Genomic DNA, 7538 nt, shown 5'->3' on the forward strand with positions numbered 1-7538 from the left:
TCATGGAACACTACATCAAAAACTAATGATGTAATGTATGGTGATTAACATAACAATAAAATAAAAAACTAATGATGTAATGTATGGTGATTAACATAATAAAATTAAATTAAAAAAATATGATGGTTTATGACAGCCTCATGGTAGACCTCACTGTTTTTCACATTTCCCTTGTCAATTTCTTTTTATCTCAATATAATGGCTCTCCTATATACCACAACTTCGCATTTCTGTCCTTTCCAATTTGGGTTTATTTTATATCCTCCCTAATTATATGTGGTTCTATTATAACGTGTTGACAAACTTCATTTGCAATATCCATTTTAATCCTCACAATCATCCTTCTTAATTAAACACTACTTTGATATGAGTATTGAAGTTAATAGAAATGAAGTGATTTGCACCAAATCATACAAGTGATAGTGATAGATCTAGAATCTAAACCTAGGTCAGTTGACTACCTAGCTGGTGGTGTAGTCAGGCAGCCCAACTGAGAGGACTGTGTACGAACCATTACCTCGGTAAGCATGGGTTGGGGCACAGGAGATGTTGAACCTACAGTCTCCTGAAGGATCACTTGAACTCCATTGTATCAAGGAGAACCACAACTGTAAGAGTAACTATTTGGACTGGAGAATGAGTGGTCACAAGGAGTTAAGGGATGGCTATAATGTTTGATGAGATGAGAAGATGAGAACATATAAGAAAGTCATGGCCCTACTGAAATGACCTCTGGAAAAAGTTTCCTTTTTAGACATCTTTTTCCCTCTTAGGATAAATGCAGAGACTAGATGTATTGGGGAATCCTACTAAGAGTCTTTAGTGGGGAGCTGCTATAGGGAAGACATGCTGGGTGAGGTCAGAAAAGGGTGCAGGTTGAATTCATAAAATTTGACAAAAATCATTCAATGTTTTCCAGTAATGGGCCAATTCTGACTTTCGAGTTCCAATCAGTTATTCTTCCCCAGTTTAGACAAAGTTTATCGCCGCTCCCACCACCATTGGAGAATGTTGATAACGTGAGATGATATTTAATTTGTACTTGCAAAACTACCTTAAAGCCTAAATTTGTTATATAGTTGTCATGTGCTGCTCAGGAGAGTAATTTAGGTGTGCATGCAGAGTTTTAATAAAAATAAACAAGAACACATACTTCTTTAAGTTTCTCCTTACAAATGCATTTTAAAAATTTCAACTGCTATGTTCAATGGTGCATGGAAAATGATGTGTGCATTTCATTATATTGATGTACCTTAAGATTCAATGAACCTTTAGAGATAAGATGGATCTAAATAGGAAAAATGAGAACCAAACATAACACCGTAATATTCAACAGTCAATGCTGGAATGTATTAATGGTTCAATTTTTAATATTTAGCATTAACAAATTTTGGTACAGATTCTTGTTCTGTATTGAGAGATACATCAGGTTAACTTGACCATTCAATGAATGACACTGACACACAGTCATTAGATTTTACTCTCTACCAATTCAGTTTTTGAAATAGTACACCCCTAGATATAAAAGAAGCTCACTGTAATAACACCATGTTGGAGAGCAAAAATAAACGATAAATGGAAAAAAAGCCCTGATAAGTCCTAGAAACCATAAAATTTATTAACTTTACCCTACTGTAAGTGAAAGAGATTATGGCATGTGACATTTTGCACAGGGTAGGGATGGGTAAGTGGTGGTGGGTGTATGATCTCTAGCATGGTAGTTTACCTCAATTTTCCTTTAAAATGGTGACTATAGTACTATTTATCTGACAGGATTAAGCAAAAGATCAAATGAGATAATACATATAAGGCACTTCTAACAGTGCCAGGCACAGATTATATGTTATCATCATTATTAAACTGTCTTAGGGGCACCTGGGTGACTCAGTTGGTTAAGGGTCTGCCTTTGACTCAGGTCATGATCCCAGAGTCTCGGGATCAAGTCCCGAGTTGGAATCTCTGCTCAGGAGGGAGTCTGCTTCTCCCTCTGCCCCTCCTCCTGCTCATGATCTCTCTCTCTCTCTCTCTCTCACTCTCTCTCTCTCAAATAAATAAGATTTAAAAAAAAATTTATTCACAGAACACAGCTAGTTTTTCAAGCCCACAGGGTCTATTACTAGTTATATCACAGAATAGGAACAAAGGAGCCCCATAAGTAGATGTGGAAGAAATGATCTATATTAATCATTATATATACTATAGTAGTCCCTCTCATACTTTGAGGCCATAATCTATCCCACAGTCTATCTGGACATTGTTTTATAGACACAGTAGCTTACGATGAATCTCCTACATCCCTTTGATCATGTGATAAGAAAGAACCAGACAGCCTCAGAGATGCCCTGGCAGCAATGATTAAAAATCATTTTCTTGATGATATAGAAGAAAAATCACGTCTGATGTCTAATGTAATTGGAACACAGGAGATGACAATTTGTGAATTTCTGTATCACACTAATGAGAAAATATATATTTATAATTAGACTATAATATATATGTATAAATTAAATTATAATTAAAAACAAAGACACTGTCCTTCTAACTTACTTCCTCCAATGAGAGAGAGAAATATCAACTTCCAGCCTTTACACATAATTTAGCTCACGGTTGACACAAAATCTGATTATCAGGGATGATGCTCAAGCAAGCAAAGTGGAGCTGCCTAGGAATCAGTAGTATGCAGAACCTTGGGGTGTTCTCTCTTTCTAGAAGGCACAGACCACAAGGTATGCTCACCGGCTCCAGTGAGCAGCTCTGTTCTCAGTAGTCAAGGAGCGCTCACTTCTCCAGGAGACCTCCTATTCGCTGCTGCTTCTTTGACTATTCAAAAAACTCTACGAAATTAAAGAAAAATAAATACAAGAAAGTGAGCCTGGAAAATGTTCCCTGGTTAGGTCACATTTACAGTAAAACCTGCCAAAGAAAGGCTGACAGACCAGACCCATCAGCAATGAAGAGACTCGGGATTGCACAATGACCTGAGTTCATGAGACGGTTCCCGAGGACACTGTCCGCTTCCTGATGGGATCGAGGGCTACACCTCGACCGCTTTACACGTCATAATTCCTATCCCAACTCCTCTGGCTCCCACATCACTGAAGTGGCATAGGACTTCTAATTTCGGCCCCTTTCTCCTACTCAAACTTCTAATCTCTCCATTCTGAATCCGTCCCGTTATTCACCTTTTCCGCTCCGTCCCCAGCCTCCTGCGGGCTGTTAGATTAAATCACACATTTGGCAGATTGGTGTCATCACGCTTTCTGGGAACACAGTGGTAGCTGGACTCCAACACTGCTCGGGAATATTTTTCTGCCCACTGGTCAGCTACCTGTGCTGTTCATCACAGCAACCATTTTAATTCTTTATAACCTCCTCCCAAAACCTGCCACCAGCCACTTTTCTCAGCTGCTAATTTCTCTTCCGTCACAGAGAAAACTGAGGCTTTTAACCTATATTCAAAACGTCTGCTTTTCTACTGACTCCCACACGGCCCTAAATATCCTCTGGTATCTCCTATTAAACATACAGATACAGTCCCTTCCTCATCGAATGTCCCTCTTGAGTTACTCCTTTATCTTTCTCCATCCCTTCATAGCCAAGCGCTTTGGAAATAGGGCTTCAATTCATGAACACATTTAGCTTCCCATTTAAAATTTTAATTGGCAGTAAACTGACTTCTACCCCCATCAACTTCACTGATAATGTTCTGGCTAAGTTCTTCAATTACCTTCTAAATGCCAAAGCCAAGGAAGCCTCCCAACCCTCCTGTTATTTAAAGTCTCCACAGTGCTTGTATTTATTTTAGAAATACAAGTTTTAAGTCTATTTCTACTACAAGGATTATACTTTTTCATTGTAGAATCTTTGAACTCTATAAAAAGAAGAGGAGGAAACGTGCCCATATCCTCACCACTCATGATAAAGCAGCGTTTCACACTCTATTTCTTTTTAAGGTTTTGTTTAATGCACGTATCGACATTCTGCACAAGCGTACGTTATGCTTTGTTTAACATACTGCCATAAACATTTCCCCCATGTTATTAAGTAATCTTCAGAAATGATATTTTACGGTTGCATAATTTTCCATCATATGGAAAGATATACTTAATTCTTGCACAGCATGTAAACAGCGAGATGCGTTCCTATAGTATTGAGTGTCCTTGAAAAATGTGACATGCAAAATCCTCCGCTACCGTGGTTGTACAATAATTTAATTAATCTCTCTTTCTGCTAGACTTTCAGGCTATCAAATGTTTGCTATCATAAATAGCACTACAAGGAACACGAAGGTATCCCGGATCATCTTGAATCTTCTATGTAGGTATTTGCTAGCTCTTTCCAAATTAGAATATAAACTTTCCCATTTAAGAGGTTTGTTCTTTTTGCAATTACCACACAGAATTTCTCCCTACATCTTGAAAAGAACATATTATTGGAGCTTGTACCTGGCTGGCAAGAAGGCAGGGGACACCGTCAGTGGCAAGGGACACAGCTAAATATTGGGTTCTTTTATTAAGGGATAAGAGGGCCAATGTAATTCCTGGAAGTCTTATCCAGGAGACATCTTTTTATTTGTCTAGACTTTTTTGGGTTACAAAGTTATTTTATTGTATCAAACACAGCTTACATTTGAATTACTGCACTTACCTTACCTATAAGTGAGGACCGTTGGTGACAATACTTTACATAAATTAGTGGAGATTGAGGGGAAAACACTAAATAGATAATGAAGTCTTTCCTGACTTGAGTTATTGCAGACAAAATTGGCTCTTTAATTTAATCTTTTAAATACAAAAGTCTGGAAATGACAATTTTGTTGTGTTATTTGTGACTTACACTAATTAAGTCTGCCTTTTCTACAAAGCATGAAGGTTCTGTGGAGAAAATGGATTGTCAAGGGTAAACAGAGACTGCAGATCACTGAGTTTCAGTCTTGCTCTGAATCTTCCCCACAGTAATGAGCAGTCTCGAAGCTGAAACACAGCACCAGAAGAAAGGAGAGTCTCTGCTGGAATCTGTGGAAAACAAGATGGGAATGAGAAAGATGGCAAGAAGACAGTCTCCCTATTTGAACGCAAATAAAAATTTATACCTGATTTAGCTCCTGAAATTATTCTTCACGAATGTGTGCATCATTCTCGTGCAGGGACCATGCTCATCTTCTCTGTATCGTTCCAATTTTAGTATATGGGCTGCCAAAACTAGCACGCTCCTGAAATTATTCTGACTAAAGTGTGAAAAAGATAAGGAAAAGAACAACTTTTAATTTTCTACTTATGTTTATAAGGAGCTAGTCTAGGAAGATAGTCTTTGATTAATGGAAAGATTGGTTTAATGACCCCCAACTCATAACTGTATTTTCAAATTCAGCGATGGATGCAAGACCAGTTTTGATCAGCGAGGGCCTACATTTTGGGGAACCCCCTTCCAACCCAAATAAATATAATTCAGTAGATTTTCTGACTGCAAGCTCCTGAAAAAGCAAATGGTGTGATACTGAAAGATTTGGTTGAGATACACAGATATAAAAAAGACATTGTGTAATAAAGTGTGTTAGGAATCACTCACGACGTAGATATCAAAAGGAAATGCTAGGAACCGATACTTGCTTAGCTGGAGGGTAGAAAATGGTCAGGATTTTCAGTTATATAGAGAGGAGTTTTATGAAGATGATTTCTTCAGAGAAATCTTTGCCATTCGTCCCAACACACAAGACGACAGGGTACGTGAGTTGGTGTAAGCTTGTGTGTGTGTAGTGGGGAGGGAGGAACATCATCTACCTCCTTTATCTTGAGGGTAGAAGGCCAGGTTCCAATGGAACCTCAAGGAAAGCTTGCTTCACGCTTCCTGGAAGGGCTAAAAATCATAAAATGGAATCTGATTCTTGCCATTGAAGCTTAGAGGTCTACAGAACGAACATTGTTTTTAATAAAAAAAGTTATAAAGAAAGCCGAACAACCACCGCAAAGGTGGCCACACAGGAATTGCCCTGGACTTTTGCTGAGCAGGGACGTAGGGCAGGTGATGTTTTTCATGAACCAGATGTGATCTGTGAGACACTAAGAGTCAGCCTGCACCTGTTTTGACACCTGAACATGTAAACCACCTGGGAAGAAGACGGAACTCCAACAGAGAGTCTGTGTCATCTGAAGGTTCTGAAAATTAGGGGTTGAGAGAGGATGGGCAGTAGTACCACAGAAAACATCACCCAGACTGCAATTCGGTGCAACCAGCAGGCTGACGGGTCAGAGAGCTCTGAAGAAGTTATGCAAACACCCACACAAGAGAGAACATCTGCTTTAAAGGTCTTCCAGGTGCAGAGAGAATGAAGCCAATGTACAAGAGGACCAGGTAAAGAGGAACTTCCCTACCACCCATTTCTCTCCCGCCTCAATTCCATCAGTTACGGTGGCACTAAAAGTGGCGGCTTGTGCACCTGCCCCTGCACGTCTGGGCAACGGGAGGGGCGGCTTGTGCGCGTGCGTGCATGTCTGGGGGGGAGGGGCGCCTTGTGCACGTGCATGTCTGGGGGAGGGGCGGCTTGTGCACATGCATGTCTGGGGGGGTGGGGGAGTGTGTGAGGGTGTGCGTCACCGAAGCTGCTGCTCTCCCTCTTCTATGTCACAGACTCCCCTTTCTATCAGCCCACCTGGAGGAAGGAGTCAGTTTTGGTTAGACACTTGTAATCACTAAATGGAGGCTATTCGTTATACCTTAAGGAAGCCACGGGAATTTTTATTTTCAAAGAGTGAGAAGAGAAGACTGGGGTCGAGATTCAAGGATATCTGAGTTTCTGGATGCCTCAGCGGCAAAAGCAACTTTTAAAACCCTGGAAATGATCTGAGATAATCACATGTCCCCCTAAAGTTTATAAAAGACATTCTAATCACAATTACTGAAGGCTGGTTTGTCCATCCAGTTCAGTTTCTCCTCTCACTCTTATCCTCCTGTCAAGGGACTCTGAAGAGGCTATAGACATTTTGAGGTATTCTTCACTTTCAGACGAATATTGATATTTTTCAACATTCTTAATCATTGAAAAATCATAAAGGACCACCAGGGTAAACTGTAGAGAAAGGTAAGTTTCACTCAACACTATTACATGAAAACAAGGTGGTTGTTTTTTTCCCCAAAATCATGTTCCTAGTAATATTTATAGACCATCAAAGAGAATATACAAGAGATGAGATTTCTCCGATATTTTGTAAAAAACGTTCTTAAAAAGATTCTGAATAGCCTATTTCATGACCAGTTTCATATATTTTGCTTATAAATAAACTTTCAAAAAGACAGGAATAATTTCCATCAGTTGGGTTCTAAGACCAGATGCATATGATGAGAACACTCAGAAGTCATGAAAATTCTACAGACTACAAAAAGGCTAAGTTTACTTGGTGTGCACATAAATATATATGTACAGATTGGGCCAATATTTTGAAGTAAAGATGACAGGGAACATTCAGAATTATTTTGAGATGCTAAAAGATTAATTGCAGTCATTCAATTTTCAGAGATAGAGATTTCCCCATTAGGGGTCA

General features: G+C 39.3%; 1 non-coding gene across 1 annotated transcript; it reads right to left on the bottom strand.

The window, feature by feature from the left end:
- Nucleotides 1-5106: 5106 nt before the first annotated feature.
- Nucleotides 5107-5208, bottom strand: LOC123323345. The gene has a single exon (XR_006539347.1). It is a non-coding gene; the product is annotated as a U6 spliceosomal RNA (small nuclear RNA).
- Between the last annotated feature and the right edge of the window lie 2330 nt (nt 5209-7538).

Source organism: Neomonachus schauinslandi, chromosome 16 (genome assembly GCF_002201575.2).
Source record: "Neomonachus schauinslandi chromosome 16, ASM220157v2, whole genome shotgun sequence".
Lineage (NCBI taxonomy): Eukaryota > Metazoa > Chordata > Mammalia > Carnivora > Phocidae > Neomonachus > Neomonachus schauinslandi.